Genomic DNA, 21,263 nt, shown 5'->3' with positions numbered 1-21,263 from the left:
CTTGCTCAGGGACACCCGGCTACTAAGGGCCGAGGTCAGATTTTAGTTCAAGTCATTCTAGTTCTGGGCCTCTATCGCAGAGACCCCTGGCTTCCTCCCCCCGCTGTTTTGACTTCAGACTGTTCCTCGTGGGTCCGCTCTCCTGGCGGGACCGTCACTCCGCTGGGCTCTGACTTGTCCTGGGCAGGGCCTGTCTCCCATGTCTGCTCATGTTATTCATGTCTCCATCTTTGCCTTCAGCTGAGATCCTGACCTAGCCCGTCACTATGCCCTTCCAGGTCAAAACGGGGCCCCCTTCCCTGAGAGCAGACTTTGGTCAAAGTCTCTACAATCTCCACTTTATATAATAATAAAGCGTATATAGATATAACAACATATGATATAATTATATGTAAAATAATAATAATAAGCTATTAGTTTACATTTGAGCTCAGCGATTTCTTACTCTTGGAAAGAACCGGCCCTCCCCTTCTTGGACCAGGGGAAATCTCGCTGCCAGCCGGCCCCCTCCTGCGCAGGAGCCCGGTTTCCAGGACCAGACACAACTTCCCGCACTCACTCGCTTGATTTGAATCCAAAGCTGGGCTCTCTAGCAGGGCTCAGACCTGAAGCAGCCATAGAGAAGGTCAATATTTAACATTTCTTGACCTTTTAATAGAGAGTGGGTCGCTCCAAGTGGCCACTTAAATGCCAGGTCCAAAATCAGGGAATTTTTTGTAGACTCTTACACAAAGACCTAGTCAGAGCCTTCCCTTGAGCAAAAGCCTTCGGTGGCGCCCCACACTGCCATGCTTCTCTTCAGGACCCCAGCCCTGGCACTGACTTCCTGGTGCCAGCCCATCTTCTGAGTGGCTCCCCCTTCTCTCCACATGCCCTTTGTTCTCATGGTCTCGGGGTCTTCTTGCCCTTTGCCCTACCGCTGCTCCTTCTGGACCAGAGACCGCGCTCAGGAGCTTTGCTCCTTTAGGATGAGGAACTCCTGCCCTTGTTGAGAGGTGAGTATCTCACATGGTCCATTAAGCCAATGGGACCCCCAGTTTAAATATCTCTTCAGTTTTCCTTTGTGACTCTCCCCCTTCTCCCACAGTCCGTGGGGCCAAACTCCTCTCTGCTCTCGGCTTCCTCCATCCACCGCTGGTCTCGTCTCCCTGGGAGCTGGAGGAGGACTTGGGAAGGAAGGGTAATGCTGAAGTGCAAGACGGCCGCTGCCAAGGGCCAGATGTCCTGTGACCGGGGGTTGAGCAGGGAGTCTCTCAGGGCAATGAAAACAGGAAGTAGCAGATGAAGGCCAAAGAGCTGGATTTCTCAAGGGTAGAAAGCTAGATTCCTTTGCTTCTTCTGATTTCTATGTCACGAAAAATGCCCTTTGAACCCGAAGGGACAAATCCAAACGGGGCAGTACAGAGCTGGTACCCAACTAAACGGGGAGAGAGCAGGAAAGCCCCAGGAATGGAACGTATCTGTCCCAGGGATAAGGAGAGGATGGGCCACTGGGGTCGCTGAGCTGCTGGGCATGGGAGCGAGTGCTGGGAATGAGGCCGGTCAGCTGAGGAGAAGAGAACGTGCTGCCCTGCTTTTGGAGGTGGGGGCTGGGGCGTAATAGAGCCGGGTGGGCAGCGGGCTGGACTTCTGTTAGCCCAGCTTTAGAATGGACAGTGACTGAGATGAGAAGCCAGGGAGCATCGTACAGCGCCGGGAGATATTCAAGGAGACAGGTCATGGTGGAGAGGGGAACGGACCCGGCCGTTCTGGGGAGCAGTTTGGAACTACGTCCGAGGGGCTACCAAACTTTGATCCAGCAGGGTCTGTCCTGGGCCTGTGTCCTAAAGAGATCCTAAAGCAGGGAAAGGGACCCACCTGTGCACAAATGTTTGTAGTGGTGAGAAACTGGAAACTGAGCGGATGCCCATTGAACGGCTGAACAAGGTATGGGATATGAAGGTTAGGGAATATTATTGCTCTGTAAGAAAGGACCAGCAGGAGGATTTCAGAGAGGCCTGGAGAGACTCACATGAACTGATGCTGAGTGAAACGAGCAGAACCAGGAGATCGCTGTACACGGCAACAAGAAGACTATACAATGATCAATTCTGATGGACGCGGTTCTTTTCAGCAAAGAGCTGAATCGGGCCAATCCCAGTGGATTGTGATGAAAAGTCAGCTGCATCCAGAGCAAGGACGGAGGGGACTGAACGTAGATCACCACACACTATTTTCACCTTTTTTGTTCTCGGTTGCTCGCCTTTTGTTTTCCTTCTCGTTTTTCCCTTTTTGATCAGATTTTTCTTTGTGCAGCATGAAAATTGTGGAAATAAGCATAGAAGCATCGCAGGTATTTAATACCTATTGGATTACTTGCATTCTTGGAGAGGGAGTGGGGAGAGGGGAGGGAGACAACGTGGAACATAAGGTTTTGCAAGGGTGAATGTTGAAAACTATCTTTGCATGGATTTGGAAAATTAAAAGACATTTAAAAATAGGTCATGATACACTGTTCCCATTTCCTTTCTCTAACAAGGCCACTCGATTTAAAAATTTAATTATTTGGATAAAGGCAGAGACGGCACGCTTATTGGAGCTGCAGAAGGCACAAAGCTCAAGGGACGGTTCACACAGAGCATGATAGAGGGGGTTTCCAAAGGATCTTGGCAGCTTAACGCATTGAATTGAATGTAAGAAGATGAAATTCATTAGAGAAAAAGAGAAAGTCTTAACTTGGGGTCAGAAAACCAAGTCCACACGAGAGCAGCTGGACGCTGCAGTATATAGAGCCCCAGTCCAGGAGTCAGGAGGACCAGAGTTCAAATTCAGCCTCAAGGACTGAACGCTTCTAGTGGGACTCTGGGCAAGTCATTTAACTCAGTTGCGTCACCAAAAACTAAGCAAGTTCACACATACAGACTAGAAGGATCAAAGTGAGAAGGGGGTTTGATAAAGGGCTGAGGATCTGAGTGGACCCCAAACTCAATATGCTCAAACAGTTGTGGCCAATAAAAACACCCAAGAGTGAGAATAGGATTGAGATCCAACTGCAGTGAGCCTGGGTGAGGAGGGGAATGGCAGTGTCCTCAGCTGTGAAGGGGGATTTTGGGAAAGGGGAGTTTTATGGGGAAAGTATCCCCGAAATTTGGACAGAAACGCTGAGTTTGAGGTGACTGTGCTGTTCATTTTTGAGATGTTCTGAAAGCCGCTTGTGGTGAGAAATTGGAGCCCCACAGAGAAGCCAGAGCTGCACGTGTGGGTCTGGAAATTATCAGCACGGAGCCATAGTGCCACCGGCCACCAGCGAGACCGCCGAGAGACGCCCGTGACCGGTGGGAACGGCGTGGAGGAGGATGCGGCGAGGACTAGGGGAGAGGGGATGGATGGGCAGAAGGGGAGCTCGAGCTTACTCTAGGAGGAGGAGGTCCTGCCGCTCAGGTCGCCTCTCCCAGGATCCCGAGTCCTCCCGAGGACTTCGGACAGTCCGTCTGTCTGCTGCTGTTTCCTGTTCTTTCTGCACTTCCTGTTCCTTCCGAAGTAGAAATGGGGACGGGCCGTGATTTCACAGGTGTGAGGGAGGCCGGGATGAGGAAAGTCGGCGGTCCCTCTCTGTCCCCTTGGGCCTGTAGCACAGCCCGGGTAGCAGGACTTACAGAGCCCCTACAGCCACTGGCTCTCTCCTCCCCGGGCCTCCTGCCCTGTGCCCAGCGTTCCCAAGGCCGAGGGCTGCTCTCCCCAGGGCATCCTCAGATGACCGCCGGCCTCCCCCGTGTCCCTGGGCTTTCTCTCAAGTACCTCATCCTGGATCCCCCAGTGAGCAGGACTGACAGCAGCAGGTGCCCCCCCCCTCTGGCAGTGACCCCCACGGGTGCGTGCAGGGGGCACAGCTGGGAGGGAAGAAATGCCGAAAAGCCGGCTGGGCGGTCCCAATCCGTCCCGGGGATTTGCTCCTGGGGCTCTAACCAGCCAATTTCACACTTGACAGACATTTGCTCTCTGCGTTGCGGGGCGGACCCCCTCCTGCAGCCCCTTCTCCTGACCTCCTCCTCAGGTCAGCCATGCTCCTTCCCCCCGGCCCAGCTGCTCCAAGCTCCCATCCCCCACCCCCCTGCCTCCTTCCCAGCGTTCACAGCCTTGCTTCTGACAGAGAAGGGGTTCTTAGAGAATTCGAATCCGAGCTTTGACACCTCCTAGCTGCTGTTCCCGGTGAAAAGCCCCCCCCCCCCAGCTCTGAGATTCCTTTCTTTCTCTGGGGATTTGATCTCTCATCCAAGTCCCCTTGTCGCTACCGTGAGGGCCTTCAGCACCTCTTACTGGGATAGGAGTGACACTAGTCTCTTTCTTTCTCACAAATTTCTCTCTTTTAGCATTCATTTTTTAAAACGTGGCGTCACGAGTCCTCCGGCGCTTTCCCATCCATGGAGAAGGCAGTCGTATGGGAGAAGTCACGCAAGCCATGGCAGCCTCGTGGCCTCCCTGCCTCTCGTCTGCCCACTGCGGCCCATGCCCTGCTCACCTGCCCGAAGGTGAGCACAAGGCCACAGGTCAGCCCGGTCCCCTCCAGGAGCAGATCCAAACTCCTCTGCTCGGCCTTCAAGGCCCTTCAAACCAAGCCCCGGCTACGTTTCCGGCCTTCCTACACCTGAGTCTGTGCCCCGTAACCTCCGAGGCAGAGACACCGGCCTCCTGGATCCTCCTCACCCAGGCCTCCCGTCTCACGTCCCCCTTATTACCTTCTCCTCTTAGACTTCCTGGTTCCCTTTAAGTTCCAAGGAACCCCCCCCCCCCGTTTTCTAGAGTCTTTCCTTGTCTCCTCCTGCCCCCCCCCATTCCCAGGGTCTTTTTGGTTACTCCCATTTATACACATGTACCTTGACATGCCTAGTTAATCGTAGGTGAACACCTCCAAGTCAGGAGCCAGGGTCTGGAATATCTGGGACTTTCTGACTTGGGCTATTAGATCCTCCTTCCTCTTCAAACTTAGCGCATTGGTTGGAACTAAGCAGGAACCCGGGATTTCACGGATCCCAGATAGGGGAACTCCCTCTTTCAGTGCAAGGGAGCCGCTTCTCGGTGACCTAGAGCAGCTCAGAGCGCTGAGAGCCAGGGACTTGTTCGGGATCCCCCAGCCCATAGGTGGCCAGAGGTAAGATTGGAATTCAGATCCTCAGAGCTTTGAGGCCTGTTCTTTAGCCATTAAACTGCCCTGCTTCAACAAGCAGTGGGATAAAAATGTCCTTTTCAAGAATAACCGGATTTATGGAGGAAGTGACTGGGACTCAGACGATCTGGAGGCGCCAGGGCCAAGTCACCCTCCCACTGCTCTGAACCCAAGTTTAGACCTTGCTCTGCCTCTATCACGAGGGTCCGGTCAGAGAATGGGCACAGCAGGGCTCTGTGTCTGTGATGTCATGGAAACGTGACTACGGAGGGACATTAGAGAGTCTTCCTCCTTTGCTGGACAGCTCCTCTGCCTTTTCCAGTTCCGTCCCTTCTGAAGGAAACAACTGAGCCAGATGGAGAAGCCCGGCGACTCTCATCCCTCCGAAGGGCCAGCTCACTGCTTCCCCCTCTTAAGAACTGCCCAGGTGCTCGTCCTTCCTCCCCCTCCAGCCCCTCCGTGGTGAATGTGCAGCATGGGGGGCATTTGCCTCCTGGGACGTCCTGCTCAGAACCAGGACTTTGGGCACCTCTGGGCTTACTCAGTCTTCCCTTCAAGGACCCCTTTTCTATCTTTGCTTCCAGCGTAGGCCTGGCTTCTGGCATTCTCTGCACATGAGCTCAACATGGGAGGGGAGAGACGGGTCATGTGGTACGTAGTCTCCCCCAGCCTCGTTCTCAGAACTGTCACAGAAGCTGGAGAATAGACCCGGCCTGGCACGTCCTCTGGGGAAAAGGAGCTGCTTCGGGGGTCATGGTGGTGTCTGAGGGATGTAAAATCTGGCTCGATTTTGTGATGTTCCTGGACTTCTGAGTGTGAGCGTGGAACATTTATACAATGGTGTCGAAGTGTCTTCTTGCTCTAACCTCCTCTGTCCCATGGTCTAAGGACCTTCCCAGCTCTGACCTTCTCTGTTCTATGTCCCAAGGTTCCTTCCCAACTCTAATCTTCTCTGTTCTACCAGCTCTGACCTTCTCTGTTCTATATTATCAGGTTCCTTCCTAATTCTAATCTTCTCTGTTCTATGTCCCAAGGTTCCTTACCAGCTCTGACCTTCTCTGTTCTATATTATCAGGTTCCTTCCTAATTCTAATCTTCTCTGTTCTATGTCCCAAGGTTCCTTACCAGCTCTGAACTTCTCTGTTCTATGTTCCAAAGTTCCTTCCTAATTCTAATCTTCTCTGTTCTATGTCCCAAGGTTCCTTACCAGCTCTGAACTTCTCTGTTCTATGTTCCAAGGTTCCTTAACAGCTCTGACCTTCTCTGTTCTATATTATCAGGTTCCTTCCTAATTCTAATCTTCTCTGTTCTATGTCCCAAGGTTCCTTACCAGCTCTGAACTTCTCTGTTCTATGTTCCAAAGTTCCTTCCTAATTCTAATCTTCTCTGTTCTATGTCCCAAGGTTCCTTACCAGCTCTGAACTTCTCTGTTCTATGTTCCAAGGTTCCTTAACAGCTCTGACCTTCTCTGTTCTATATTATCAGGTTCCTTCCTAATTCTAATCTTCTCTGTTCTATGTCCCAAGGTTCCTTAACAGCTCTGACCTTCTCTGTTCTATATTATCAGGTTCCTTCCTAATTCTAATCTTCTCTGTTCTATGTCCCAAGGTTCCTTAACAGCTCTGACCTTCTCTGTTCTATATTATCAGGTTCCTTCCTAATTCTAATCTTCTCTGTTCTATGTCCCAAGGTTCCTTAACAGCTCTGACCTTCTCTGTTCTATATTATCAGGTTCCTTCCTAATTCTAATCTTCTCTGTTCTATGTTCCAAGGTTCCTTACCAGCTCTGACCTTCTCTGTTCTATATTATCAGGTTCCTTCCTAATTCTAATCTTCTCTGTTCTATGTCCCAAGGTTCCTTAACAGCTCTGACCTTCTCTGTTCTATATTATCAGGTTCCTTCCTAATTCTAATCTTCTCTGTTCTATGTCCCAAGGTTCCTTACCAGCTCTGAACTTCTCTGTTCTATGTTCCAAGGTTCCTTACCAGCTCTGACCTTCTCTGTTCTATATTATCAGGTTCCTTCCTAATTCTAATCTTCTCTGTTCTATGTCCCAAGGTTCCTTACCAGCTCTGAACTTCTCTGTTCTATGTCCCAAGGTTCCTTACCAGCTCTGAACTTCTCTGTTCTATGTTCCAAGGTTCCTTACCAGCTCTGACCTTCTCTGTTCTATATTATCAGGTTCCTTCCTAATTCTAATCTTCTCTGTTCTATGTCCCAAGGTTCCTTACCAGCTCTGACCTTCTCTGTTCTATAATTATCAGGTTCCTTCCTAATTCTAATCTTCTCTGTTCTATGTCCCAAGGTTCCTTACCAGCTCTGACCTTCTCTGTTCTATAATTATCAGGTTCCTTCCTAATTCTAATCTTCTCTGTTCTCTGTTCCAAGGTTCCTTCCCAGCTCTGAACTTCTCTGTTCTATGTTCCAAAGTTCCTTCCCAACTCTAATCTTCTCTGTTCTCTGGTCTAGATTTCCTTTCATCTCTGACCTTCTATATTTTTTGTTATTTTTTTCTAGCTCTGTAAAGTAATTACTTGGCAGTTGGATTAGCATGGCACTAAAAAAGTAAATTAATTTAGGTAGAATTGTCATTTTTATTATTTTAGTTCGGCCTACCCAGGAACACTTGATGTTCTTCCAGTTGTTTAAATCTAACTTTATTTGGGTGAAAAGTGTTTTGTAACTATGTTCGTTCATATAGTTCCTGACTTTGTCTTGGCAGGTAGACTCCCAAACATTTTATATTGTCTAGTTATTTTAATAGAATTGCTTTTTGTATCTCTTGTTGCTGGACTTTCTTGGTATTATACAAAAATGCCGATGATTTATGTGAATTTATTCTGTATCCTGAAACATTTGCTCAAGTTGTGAATTGTCTTTAGTAGTTTTTAGCTGATTCTCTAGGGTTCTCTAAGTATACCATCATATCATCATTTTGTTTCCTCATGACCTACTCTGATTCCTTTAATTTTTTTCTTCTCTTATTGACCTTACAAAACACCTTTTACTTTTCGCATTCTTTGTTCTCCATTCCCTCCCATTTCTTGACATCCTCCAATTGCTTTTCCCCCTCAGCTCAGCTATTCTCACCTTCCAGGAGCCCTTTCTTTTCCTCTCTGCTATTAATGCTCTTTGCCTGTTGGAATTCCTTTCTCTGAACACCTATGGTAACCTTCCAAGAGAACGTAAGCTCCTCGGGGCAGGAGTTATTTTATGTTGGTTCTTTGTCTCCCCAGTGGTGAGTACAGGGCTCAGCACACGAGACACTGCATCGCATCAGATAAGCTTCTCAAGCATACTCCGCTCAAAGGGGCCTCCGGGCTCTGAGAGTCTGCGGAAGCATGGATGCGTGGCAGGTACAGGCCTAATATGCCACCGTGCTCTTGTGTCTTCTATATTATTGACATGTGTAAAGTGGCTCAAAGAGCCAGAAACTGATCTGTGCCTGGGGACTGATCTAGGTGCGGGAGGGAGGCTCGGAGCAGCTGGGAGGCAGAGCCATTGGTCCATGGGAGCTCAGGTACAAATGATACCTTTAGAAAAGGTATCTGGAGAAACACAGGAAAGAGGGGGAGCATGGAATACATTTGGATCAGGGCCACGGTGTCCTGCAGTGACTCTGTGAGCCAGAGTCTCAAGTCTTTTATTAAAAGCCCCACCGAGCAAATAGTGCATCTCTGGTATTCCCTCTGAGCTTGTAGGAATAAAAAAGGGCAAAAGAAAATGGAATCATCCTCTCCCCTCAGCACTGCTCCCCATTTCAGATAAACTGAATTAGCCCAAATTCCCAAAATTCCTCTCTCGGTCGGTAAATTACGAAAAACAAAAGAATAACCTCGTGCAGCTAAAAGAGACCACTCAGATCGAGATCCAGGTCTGTGGATTAAGAACTGTGTGATTTTATTCACGTGACTTGCTCTTTCTGGGTTTCAGTTGCTAACCTGTAAAATGGGGGTTATAATTCATCTTCAGCATCCACCACAGAGCTGTGGGGAGGAAGTCGAAGGCTAAATTCATGGGATTTGTTCTAAATTTTCTTCTGTATGAATTATTATTCTTTACTGCCTCCAGGATGCATTTCCCAGGAAGGAGAGGGCTCCCTTGCTACTAAGAGCCTTCCACCATCTCCCTGGCTGACTGATGCTGGGGATCGTCAGCAGATTCCCTCCTTCATTGACCCTGGGATGTAAAAAGCTTCCAGCAAAAGAAGGTCAGGGAGTCTGGGAGATTGAGCAGCGATTCTCAAGCCTCATTTGGCAACACCCCAGGGTGTTTCCACATTCTGAAAGGCCCTATTTGTTCAACGTCAGATGTCCAGTTTTCTCAACCGTCTCGGGCACAGCTGGGAATGCAGTCATAAGCAGGCTAGGCTTTGGGCTGTTTCAGAAAACAGCAAACAGCTGTCACAAAGCTCATGCAGTTTGGGCTAGAGGGAGAGTGTGAAGTCCCCCTTGAGTTGGAAACATAACCGAATGTTGTGTGGCGATTTAGGTAGCTAAAAGTGTTTATCTGATTACCCCTGGACACAGTTATAGAGGGCTAGTAGAGAACCAGCTCAAGAATCAGAGAGATGAGGATTTCTAAAAGAAAATATTTAGGCAACTGGGAGACTAGAAAGAGACACAAAGAGAATGATAAAAAGATGGCGGACAAGACATTTTTTCCAGTTCTTCAAAAGAGTAATTATGCACCAAACATAAAACAATGTTGGCTTTCTTCGTGGTCTAGAATGTCCAAAATCCAAAGGAAAGCTCAAATTCAGGAAGTGACGCTCACTCAGTACCTCTCTCCCCCTTCTTGGATATCCATGTGGCGACTTGCCGACCTAAGGATACGACATGGGCTTGCATCAAAATCCACCCCTGTGCTCGCTCCTTCCCTCCTCCTTTCCAGTTGTAAAGGGACTCTGGCTCAAGATTGCAGCAGGTTTGCTCGCTGATCAGAGCCCTTCATCTGGGTGCAAACCAGAAACTCGAAATTGTGGTGCTGGAAACAGTAGGCTCGGAACTGTCAGCTGGGAGCCAGAGAAGTGACAGACAGAAAGAGGGAGATTGGTCATCCAGCAGGACGCTGTGTGAGTATGAAGCATCTCAGCGATCCTGAGAGAAAGAGCACAGCATCCACCCAGGGCCAGTCCTGACCACCCACAAGTGAGAGAGGCAGAGACCTGGGCTGGTGAACCATGGAGAGCTCATTATAAGAGGAGGACAAATTGCTTTGAGATCTAGTCCCTAAGAAAACCTCCAGCAGAAGGAAATTAGGGATAATGAAAATAAGGGGATGGGGTGGGAGAGAGACTGAAATCACCAAAGATTTCAAGAAGAATAAATCTGTAAGACCTTGAGCATAGAGAGGAAAAAAACAATGATAGTAAAAGGAAATATGGTCTTCATATCTAATAAATGAGTTCATGGATCTTTGAAGAAATGATGCAAAATGCTTGATTAGACAGAATTTGAGAAGAACATGGAACTAGAACATATTATTTCTGAATGGTTTAAAGGGGAAATGAGAATTATCAATGTAGAATTTGTCCCTATTTGACAAAAATAATGAATAGAATAGAAAAATTGAAAATTTCAGTGGCAAATCTCAACAAAGAAGTAAAAGGGGAAAAAGAATGGGAATGAAAATACACAGAAGTGAAGGACAACCCAGAGGAGAAGTAAAAATAGCAAATTAAAAGAAAATCTGCTAGATCTTTGGCGAAAGCTAAATGGAGACAGAAAGGAATATACTTTCTTCTCAGCAGTTCATGGAACCTATACAAAAATTGATCATATACTAGGGCATAAAAACCTCAAAATCAAATGCAGTAAGGCAGAAATAGTAAATGCATCCTTTTCAGACCATAATGCAATCAAAATAACATTTAATAAAAAGCCAGGGGAAAATAGACCAAAAAATAATTGGAAACTAAATAATCTTATACTAAAGAATGATTGGGTAAAACAGCAAATCATAGACATAATTAATAACTTCACCCAAGAAAATGACAATAATGAGACATCATACCAAAATGTGTGGGATACAGCCAAAGCAGTAATAAAGGGAAGTTTTATATCTCTACAGGCCTACTTGCATAAAATAGAGAGAGGGCCAACGAATTGGGCTTACAACTAAAATTGCTAGAAAAGGAACAAATTAAAAACCCCCAGACAAACACAAAACTTGAAATTCAAAAAATAAAAGGTGAGATTAATAAAATTGAAAGTAAAAAAAACTATTGAATTAATTAATAAAACTAAGAGTTGGTTTTATGAAAAAACCAACAAAATAGACAAACCCTTAGTAAACCTGATTAAAAAAAGGAAAGAGAAAAAGCAAATTGATAGTCTTGAAAATGAAAAGGGTGAACTCACCACAAATGAAGAGGAAATTAGAACAATAGTTAGGAGCTACTTTGCTCAACTTTATGCCGATAAATTCGATAACTTAAATGAAATGGAAGAATACCTTCAAAAATATAGCTTGCCCAGATTAACAGAGGAAGAAGTAAGTAGTCTAAATAGTCCTATCTCAGAAAAAGAAATAGACCAAGCTATTAACCAACTTCCTAAGAAAAAGTCCCCAGGACCAGATGGATTTACAGGTGAATTCTACCAAACATTTAAAGAACAACTAACTCCAATGCTATGTAAACTATTTGAAAAAATAGGGATTGAAGAAGTCCTACCAAATTCCTTCTATGACACAGACATGGTACTGATACCTAAACCAGGTAGATCGAAAACTGAGAAAGAAAACTATAGACCAATTTCCATAATGAATATTGATGCTAAAATCTTAAATAAGATATTAGCAAATAGACTTCAGAAAATCATCCCCAGGATAATACACTATGACCAAGTGGGATTTATACCAGGAATGCAGGGCTGGTTTAATATTAGGAAAACTATTAGTATAATTGACCATATTAATAATCAAATTAATAAAAACCATATGATCATCTCAATAGATGCAGAAAAGGCATTTGATAAAATCCAACATCCATTCCTACTAAAAACGCTTGAGAGTATAGGAATAAATGGACTATTCCTTAAAATAATAAGGAGCATATATTTAAAACCTTCAGTAAACATCATATGTAATGGTGATAAACTAGAACCTTTCCCTGTAAGATCAGGAGTGAAACAAGGTTGCCCACTATCACCATTACTATTCAATATAGTACTAGAAACTCTAGCCTTGGCAATAAGAGCCGAGAAAGAGATCCAAGGAATTAGAGTAGGAAATGAAGAAATCAAATTGTCACTTTTCGCAGATGACATGATGGTATACTTAGAGAACCCCAAAGACTCTGCTAAAAAGCTACTAGAAATAATTCAGAATTTTAGCAAAGTCGCAGGATACAAAATAAATCCACATAAATCCTCAGGATTTTTATACATTACCAACACAATCCAACAGCAAGAGATACAAAGAGAAATTCCATTCAAAATAACAGTCGATAGTATAAAATATTTGGGAATATATCTACCAAAGGAGAGTCAGGAATTATATGAGCAAAATTACAAAACACTTGCCACAAAAATAAAGTCAGATTTAAATAATTGGAAAGACATTCAGTGTTCTTGGATAGGCCGAGCGAATATAATAAAGATGACAATACTCCCCAAACTAATCTATTTATTTAGTGCTATACCAATCAGACTCCCAAGAAACTATTTTAATGACCTAGAAAAAATAACAACAAAATTCATATGGAAGAATAAAAGGTCGAGAATTGCAAGGGAACTAATGAAAAAAAAGTCAGAGGAAGGTGGTCTAAGTGTACCTGATTTAAAGCTATATTATAAAGCAACAGTCACCAAAACCATTTGGTATTGGCTAAGAAATAGACTAGTTGATCAGTGGCATAGGTTAGGTTCACAGGGCAAGATAGTGAATAAAAATAGCAATCTAGTGTTTGACAAACCCAAAGATCCCAAATTATGGGATAAGAATTCATTATTTGACAAAAACTGCTGGGAAAACTGGAAATTAGTATGGCAGAAACTAGGCATGGACCCACATTTAACACCACATACTAAGATTAGATCAAAATGGGTCCAAGATTTAGGCATAAAGAACGAAATCATAAATAAATTGGAGGAACATGGGATGGTTTACCTCTCAGACTTGTGGACGAGGAAGGAGTTTGTGTCCAAGGGAGAACTAGAGACCATTATTGATCACAAAATAGAACATTTTGATTACACCAAATTAAAAAGTTTCTGCACAAACAAAACTAATGCAAACAAGATTAGAAGGGAAGTAACAAATTGGGAAAAAATTTTTTTTTTTTTTTTTTTTTTAATTTTTTATTTTATTTTATAATTATAACATTTTTTGACAGTACATATGCATGGGTAATTTTTTACAACATTATCCCTTGCACTTACTTCTATTCAGATTTTTTCCCTTCCTCCCCCAACCCCCTCCCCCTGATGGCAAGCAGTCTTATATATGTTAAATATATTACAGTATAATTTAGATACAATATATGTGTGTAGAACCGAATTTTTTGTTGCACAGGAAGAATTGGATTCAGAAGGTAAAAATAACAGTTTACATTCATTTCCCAGTCCTTTTCTGGATGTAGCTGGTTCTGTCCATCATTAATCAATTGGAATTGGATTAGCTCTTCTCTATGTTGAAGAAATCCACTTCCATCAGCATACATCCTCGTACAGTATCATTGTTGAAGTGTATAATGATCTTCTGGTTCTGCTCGTTTCACTCAGCATCAGTTGATGTAAGTCTCTCCAAGCCTCTCTGTATTTCTCCTGTTGGTCATTTCTTATAGAACAGTAATATTCCATAACATTCATATACCATAGTTTACCCAACCATTCTCCAATTGATGGACATCCATTCATCTTCCAGCTTCTAGCCACTATGAAAAGGGCTGCCACAAACATTTTGGCACATACAGGACCCTTTCCCTTCTCTAGTAGTTCCTTGGGGTATAAGCCCAGTAGTAGTATGGCTGGGTCAAAGGGTATGCACATTTTGATAACTTTTTGGGCATAATTCCAGATTGCTCTCCAGAATGGTTGGATTCTTTCACAACTCCACCAACAATGCATCAGTGTCCCAGTTTTCCCACAGCCCCTCCAACATTCATCGTTATTTGTTCCTGTCATTTTAGCCAATCTGACAGGTGTGTAATGATACCTCAGAGTTGTCTTAATTTGCATTTCTCTGATCAATAGTGATTTGGAACACTCTTTCATGTGAGTGGAAATAGTTTTAATTTCATCATCTGAAAATTGTCTGTTCATATCCTTTGACCATTTATCAATTGGAGAATGGCTTGATTTCTTATAAATTAAAGTCAATTCTCTGTATATTTTGGAGATGAGGCCTTTATCAGAACCTTTAACTGTAAAAATTTTTTCCCAATTTGTTACTTCCCTTCTAATCTTGTTTGCATTAGTTTTGTTTGTGCAGAAACTTTTTAATTTGGTGTAATCAAAATGTTCTATTTTGTGATCAATAATGGTCTCTAGTTCTCCCTTGGACACAAACTCCTTCCTCCTCCACAAGTCTGAGAGGTAAACCATCCCATGTTCCTCCAATTTATTTATGATTTCGTTCTTTATGCCTAAATCTTGGACCCATTTTGATCTAATCTTAGTATGTGGTGTTAAATGTGGGTCCATGCCTAGTTTCTGCCATACTAATTTCCAGTTTTCCCAGCAGTTTTTGTTAAATAATGAATTCTTATCCCAAAATTTGGGATCTTTGGGTTTGTCAAAGATTAGATTGCTATTTTTATTCACTATCTTGTCCTGTGAACCTAACCTATGCCACTGATCAACTAGTCTATTTCTTAGCCAATACCAAATGGTTTTGGTGACTGTTGCTTTATAATATAGCTTTAAATCAGGTACACTTAGACCACCTTCCTCTGACTTTTTTTTCATTAGTTCCCTTGCAATTCTCGACCTTTTATTCTTCCATATGAATTTTGTTGTTATTTTTTCTAGGTCATTAAAATAGTTTCTTGGGAGTCTGATTGGTATAGCACTAAATAAATAGATTAGTTTGGGGAGTATTGTCATCTTTATTATATTCGCTCGGCCTATCCAAGAACATTGAATGTCTTTCCAATTATTTAAATCTGACTTTATTTTTGTGGCAAGTGTTTTGTAATTTTGCTCATATAATTCCTGACTCTCCTTTGGTAGATATATTCCCAAATATTTGATACTATCGACTGTTATTTTGAATGGAATTTCTCTTTGTATCTCTTGCTGTTGGATTGTGTTGGTAATGTATAAAAATCCTGAGGATTTATGTGGATTTATTTTGTATCCTGCGACTTTGCTAAAATTCTGAATTATTTCTAATAGCTTTTTAGCAGAGTCTTTGGGGTTCTCTAAGTATACCATCATGTCATCTGCGAAAAGTGACAATTTGATTTCTTCATTTCCTACTCTAATTCCTTGGATCTCTTTCTCGGCTCTTATTGCCAAGGCTAGAGTTTCTAGTACTATATTGAATAGTAATGGTGATAGTGGGCAACCTTGTTTCACTCCTGATCTTACAGGGAAAGGTTCTAGTTTATCACCATTACATATGATGTTTACTGAAGGTTTTAAATACATGCTCCTTATTATTTTAAGGAATAGTCCATTTATTCCTATACTCTCAAGTGTTTTTAGTAGGAATGGATGTTGGATTTTATCAAATGCCTTTTCTGCATCTATTGAGATGATCATATGGTTTTTATTAATTTGATTATTAATATGGTCAATTATACTAATAGTTTTCCTAATATTAAACCATCCCTGCATTCCTGGTATAAATCCCACTTGGTCATAGTGTATTATCCTGGGGATGATTTTCTGAAGTCTATTTGCTAATATCTTATTTAAGATTTTAGCATCAATATTCATTAAGGAAATTGGTCTATAGTTTTCTTTCTCAGTTTTCGATCTACCTGGTTTAGGTATCAGTACCATGTCTGTGTCATAGAAGGAATTTGGTAGGACTCCTTCAATCCCTATTTTTTCAAATAGTTTACATAGCATTGGAGTTAGTTGTTCTTTAAATGTTTGGTAGAATTCACCTGTAAATCCATCTGGTCCTGGGGACTTTTTCTTAGGAAGTTGGTTAATAGCTTGGTCTATTTCTTTTTCTGAGATGGGACTATTTAAACTACTTACTTCTTCCTCTGTTAATCTGGGCAAGCTATATTTTTGAAGGTATTCTTCCATTTCATTTAAGTTATCGAATTTATCGGCATAAAGTTGAGCAAAGTAGCTCCTAACTATTGTTCTAATTTCCTCTTCATTAGTGGTGAGTTCACCCTTTTCATTTTCAAGACTATCAATTTGCTTTTTCTCTTTCCTTTTTTTAATCAGGTTTACTAAGGGTTTGTCTATTTTGTTGGTTTTTTCATAAAACCAACTCTTAGTTTTATTAATTAATTCAATAGTTTTTTTACTTTCAATTTTATTAATCTCACCTTTTATTTTTTGAATTTCAAGTTTTGTGTTTGTCTGGGGGTTTTTAATTTGTTCCTTTTCTAGCAATTTTAGTTGTAAACCCAATTCGTTGGCCCTCTCTTTCTCTATTTTATGCAGGTAGGCCTGTAGAGATATAAAACTTCCCCTAATTACTGCTTTGGCTGTATCCCACACATTTTGGTATGATGTCTCATTATTGTCATTTTCTTGGGTGAAGTTATTAATTATGTCTATGATTTGCTGTTTTACCCAATCATTCTTTAGTATAAGATTATTTAGTTTCCAATTATTTTTTGGTCTATTTTCCCCTGGCTTTTTATTAAATGTTATTTTGATTGCATTATGGTCTGAAAAGGATGCATTTACTATTTCTGCCTTACTGCATTTGATTTTGAGGTTTTTATGCCCTAGTATATGATCAATTTTTGTATAGGTTCCATGAACTGCTGAGAAGAAAGTATATTCCTTTCTGTCTCCATTTAGCTTTCGCCAAAGATCTATCATATCAAACTTTTCTAGTATTCTATTTACCTCTTTGACTTCTTTCTTATTTATTTTGTGGTTTGATTTATCTAATTCTGAGAGTGCAAGGTTGAGATCTCCCGCTATTATAGTTTTGCTATCTATTTCCTCTTGCAGCTCTCTTAATTTCTCTTTTAAGAATTTAGATGCTGCACCACTTGGTGCATACATGTTTAATATTGATACTGCTTCACTATTGATGCTTCCCTTTAGCAGGATATAATGCCCTTCCTTATCTCTTTTAATTAGATCAATTTTTGTTTTTGCTTGATCTGAGATGAGGATGGCTACTCCTGCTTTTTTGGTTTTGCCTGAAGCATAATAGATTCTGCTCCACCCTTTTACTTTTAGTTTGAATGTCTCATCCTGTTTCAGGTGTGTTTCCTGTAAACAACATATAGTAGGATTCTGACTTTTAATCCAGTCTGCTAACTGCTTCCTCTTTATGAGGCAGTTTGCCCCATTCACATTTATGGTTAGAAGGACTAATTCTATATTGCTTGCCATCCTATTAACCCCTGCTTATGCTTTTCCCCTTTCCTTCCCTTTTACCCTCCTATCCAGTATTAAATTGGTAAACACCACTTGCTTTTCACAGCCCTCCCTTTTTAGGATCCCTCCCCCACCTTAAAGATCCTCCCCTTATTTTACCCCTTTTCCTCGAAATTACTGTATTCCCTTCCCCTTAGCTTACTCCTTCCCTTTCACTTTTCAATGAAGTGGAAGAAGTTTCACCATAAATCGAATATGTCTATTGATACACGCTATGTTCATCTCCCTCCTTTCTTTCTCTCAGATATAATAGGTTACCTTTGCCTCTTCATGAGATGTAGTACCACCACTTTGTACTTTTTTATGATATAATCTCCTTTCTACCTCTATTTTCTAAGACAAATTGTACATATGTTCTTTACATATTTTTTTGACAGAAGTATAGTTCTCAAGATTTCTTTTTACCTTTTTTAGAAGTCTCTTGAGTTCTGTATTTGAAGATCAAACCTCTTATGTAGGTCTGGTTTTTTCATCAAAAATAGATGGAATTCATTTATTTCGTTAAATGTCCATCTTCTTCCCTGGAAAACGATGCTCATTCTTGCTGGGTAAGTTATTCTTGGCTGCATACCAAGTTCCTTAGCCTTTCGGAATATCATGTTCCAGGCCCTGCGTTCTTTTAATGTGGACGCTGCTAGATCCTGTGTTATCCTTATTGTGGATCCTCCATATCTGAATTGTTTTTTTCTAGCAGCTTCCAATATCTTTTCCTTTGTCTGATGGTTCTTGAACTTGGCCACTATATTTCTTGGCGTTTTGATTTTAGGGTCCCTTTCAGTAGGTGATCGATGAATTTTCTCAATGTCTATTTTACCCTCTGTTTCCAAAACGTCTGGGCAGTTCTCTTTGATAATTTCCTCGAAAATGGTGTCCAAGCTCTTTTTTTCCTCCCATTTTTCAGGGAGTCCGATTATTCTCAAATTGTCTCTCCTGGATCTGTTTTCCAGGTCTGTTGTCTTTCTGGTAAGGTACTTGACAGTCTTTTCAATTGTTTCATTTCTCTGGTTTTGCTTGACTCCCTCTTGGTTTCTCCTTGAGTCATTCATTTCTACTTGTTCCAGTCTAATTTTCAATGATGTATTTTCTTCACTCACTTTTTTTATATCTCTTTGTAATTGTCCAATTGAGTTTTTATCATCTATGGAATTTTTTTCCATTTTATTTTTTAGAGAGCTGATTTCTTTTTCCAGCTCACTAATCCTGTTTTCCTTGGAGTTGTTTACCTTTTCCAGCTCACTAATCTTGTTTCTCAATGATTTGATTTCTTTATCCATTCTGTCTTTGAATGCATGGGATGACTTCTCCAGGCTCTCTTGCCAAGCTTCCCTTTCCTTTTCCCATTTCTCTTCCAGCTCTCTTGTGAGAGCCTTTTTTATTTCCTCTATGAGGTTCTTTTGTATTGAGGAGCAGCTTATATCCCTCCCAGGGGATACATCTGGGGACATTCTGTTCCTAGTCTCCTCAGCATTTGAAGTCTGCTCCCTCTCCACACAAAAGCTGTCAATGGTTAGAGCCCTTTTGAATTTTTTATTCATTTTGTCAGAATCAAAGAAAACAAACTGACAAGAGAAGCAATTGGTCTGTTTTGCGGGGGATAGGGCTGGATGTTATTAATGGGCTTCCTCTACAGACTGGGGATAGGGCAGCAGAGAGCCACTAACAGAACAGCAATGACTGTACTGAGTCTGCGCTCTGAGGCTCCGAGAACGCACCGAGTCAGTCCAGGTGGGGGTTGGGGGTGGCCGGGCTCTGAGAGACGCTGGCTTTCTGGGGTTTTAATCTTCACCTCCGGTGTTTACACCCTCTCTGCTGCTCCTGGCTTGCTGCCAAGACGGAGCATCCACACTGGGGCAAAAGCCCTTTCGCAGAAACTGCAGAGATCACACCCCTCCCCCTCCGGTCTGAGCTGTGTGAGCTGCCTGTCTTGCTCTGGCTGCCTGCCCTCAGTCTGTGCCCAGTCTGATTGACCCTCCCCCGAACAAACACAGACCTTTTCTGGCGACTTTCAAGGATGTCTTCTCTTGGTGATAATTTGTGGATTTCTTTCTGGGTCAAGCATTAAGTCAGAGGCTTGTCATGAAGTAAGTTCTGAGAGAAAGCGAGGAGCTCAAGCAGCTGTCTGCCTCCACGCCGCCATCTTAGCCGGAAGTCGGGAAAAAATTTTTACAGTTAAAAGTTCTGATAAAGGCCTCATCTCCAAAATATACAGAGAATTGACTTTAATTTATAAGAAATCAAGCCATTCTCCAATTGATAAATGGTCAAAGGATATGAACAGACAATTTTCAGATGATGAAATTAAAACTATTTCCACTCATATGAAAGAGTGTTCCAAATCACTATTGGTCAGAGAAATGCAAATTAAGACAACTCTGAGGTATCATTACACACCTGTCAGATTGGCTAAGATGACAGGAATAAATAACGATGAATGTTGGAGGGGCTGTGGGAAAACTGGGACACTGATGCATTGTTGGTGGAGTTGTGAAAGAATCCAACCATTCTGGAGAGCAATCTGGAATTATGCCCAAAAAGTTATCAAAATGTGCATACCCTTTGACCCAGCCATACTACTACTGGGCTTATACCCCAAGGAACTACTAGAGAAGGGAAAGGGTCCTGTATGTGCCAAAATGTTTGTGGCAGCCCTTTTCATAGTGGCTAGAAGCTGGAAGATGAATGGATCTCCATCAATTGGAGAATGGTTGGGTAAATTATGGTATATGAATGTTATGGAATATTATTGTTCTATAAGAAATGACCAACAGGAGAAATACAGAGAGGCTTGGAGAGACTTACATCAACTGATGCTGAGTGAAACGAGCAGAACCAGAAGATCATTATACACTTCAACAATGATACTGTACGAGGATGTATTCTGATTGAAGTGGATATCTTCAACATAGAGAAGAGCTAATCCAATTCCAATTGATTAATGATGGACAGAACCAGCTACATCCAGAAAAGGAACACTGGGAAATGAATGTAAACTGTTATTTTTACCTTCTGAATCCAATTCTTCCTGTGCAACAAAAAATTCGGTTCTACACACATATATTGTATCTAGAATATACTGTAATATATTTAACATATATAAGATTGCTTGCCATATGGGGGAGAGGGTTGGGGGAGGAAGGGAAAAAATCTGAATAGAAGTAAGTGCAAGGGATAATGTTGTAAAAAATTACCCATGCATATGTACTGTCAAAAAATGTTATAATTATAAAATAAAATAAAAATTAAAAAAAAAAACAACTAAAAAAAAAAAAAAGAAAATCTGCTCATTAAGTTTACAAAACATATGGATCTTGAAGACAGGACATATAGAGACAACATAAGAATCATCTGAATCCCAGAAGAACGTGACAGGACAGAAAATCTTAACATCATCATAAAAGAAATAATAGAAGGTAATCACTCAGACCTGAACATTCAAAATAAAATTCCAATTGGAGGTTTTCAAAAAGCAAATCTCTTGCCATAAAATAAAAATGGAACATTTCTGTTCAGAAACAAGAAGTTCTGTATGTAAGCTATCAGGAAACAAAGAAATGACACGAGAATAATGTGAGAGCATTCTGCATGC

This window comes from Sminthopsis crassicaudata, chromosome 2 (assembly GCF_048593235.1).
Source record: "Sminthopsis crassicaudata isolate SCR6 chromosome 2, ASM4859323v1, whole genome shotgun sequence".
NCBI classification, from domain to species: domain Eukaryota; kingdom Metazoa; phylum Chordata; class Mammalia; order Dasyuromorphia; family Dasyuridae; genus Sminthopsis; species Sminthopsis crassicaudata.
Note: the sequence above shows the minus strand (reverse complement) of the source record.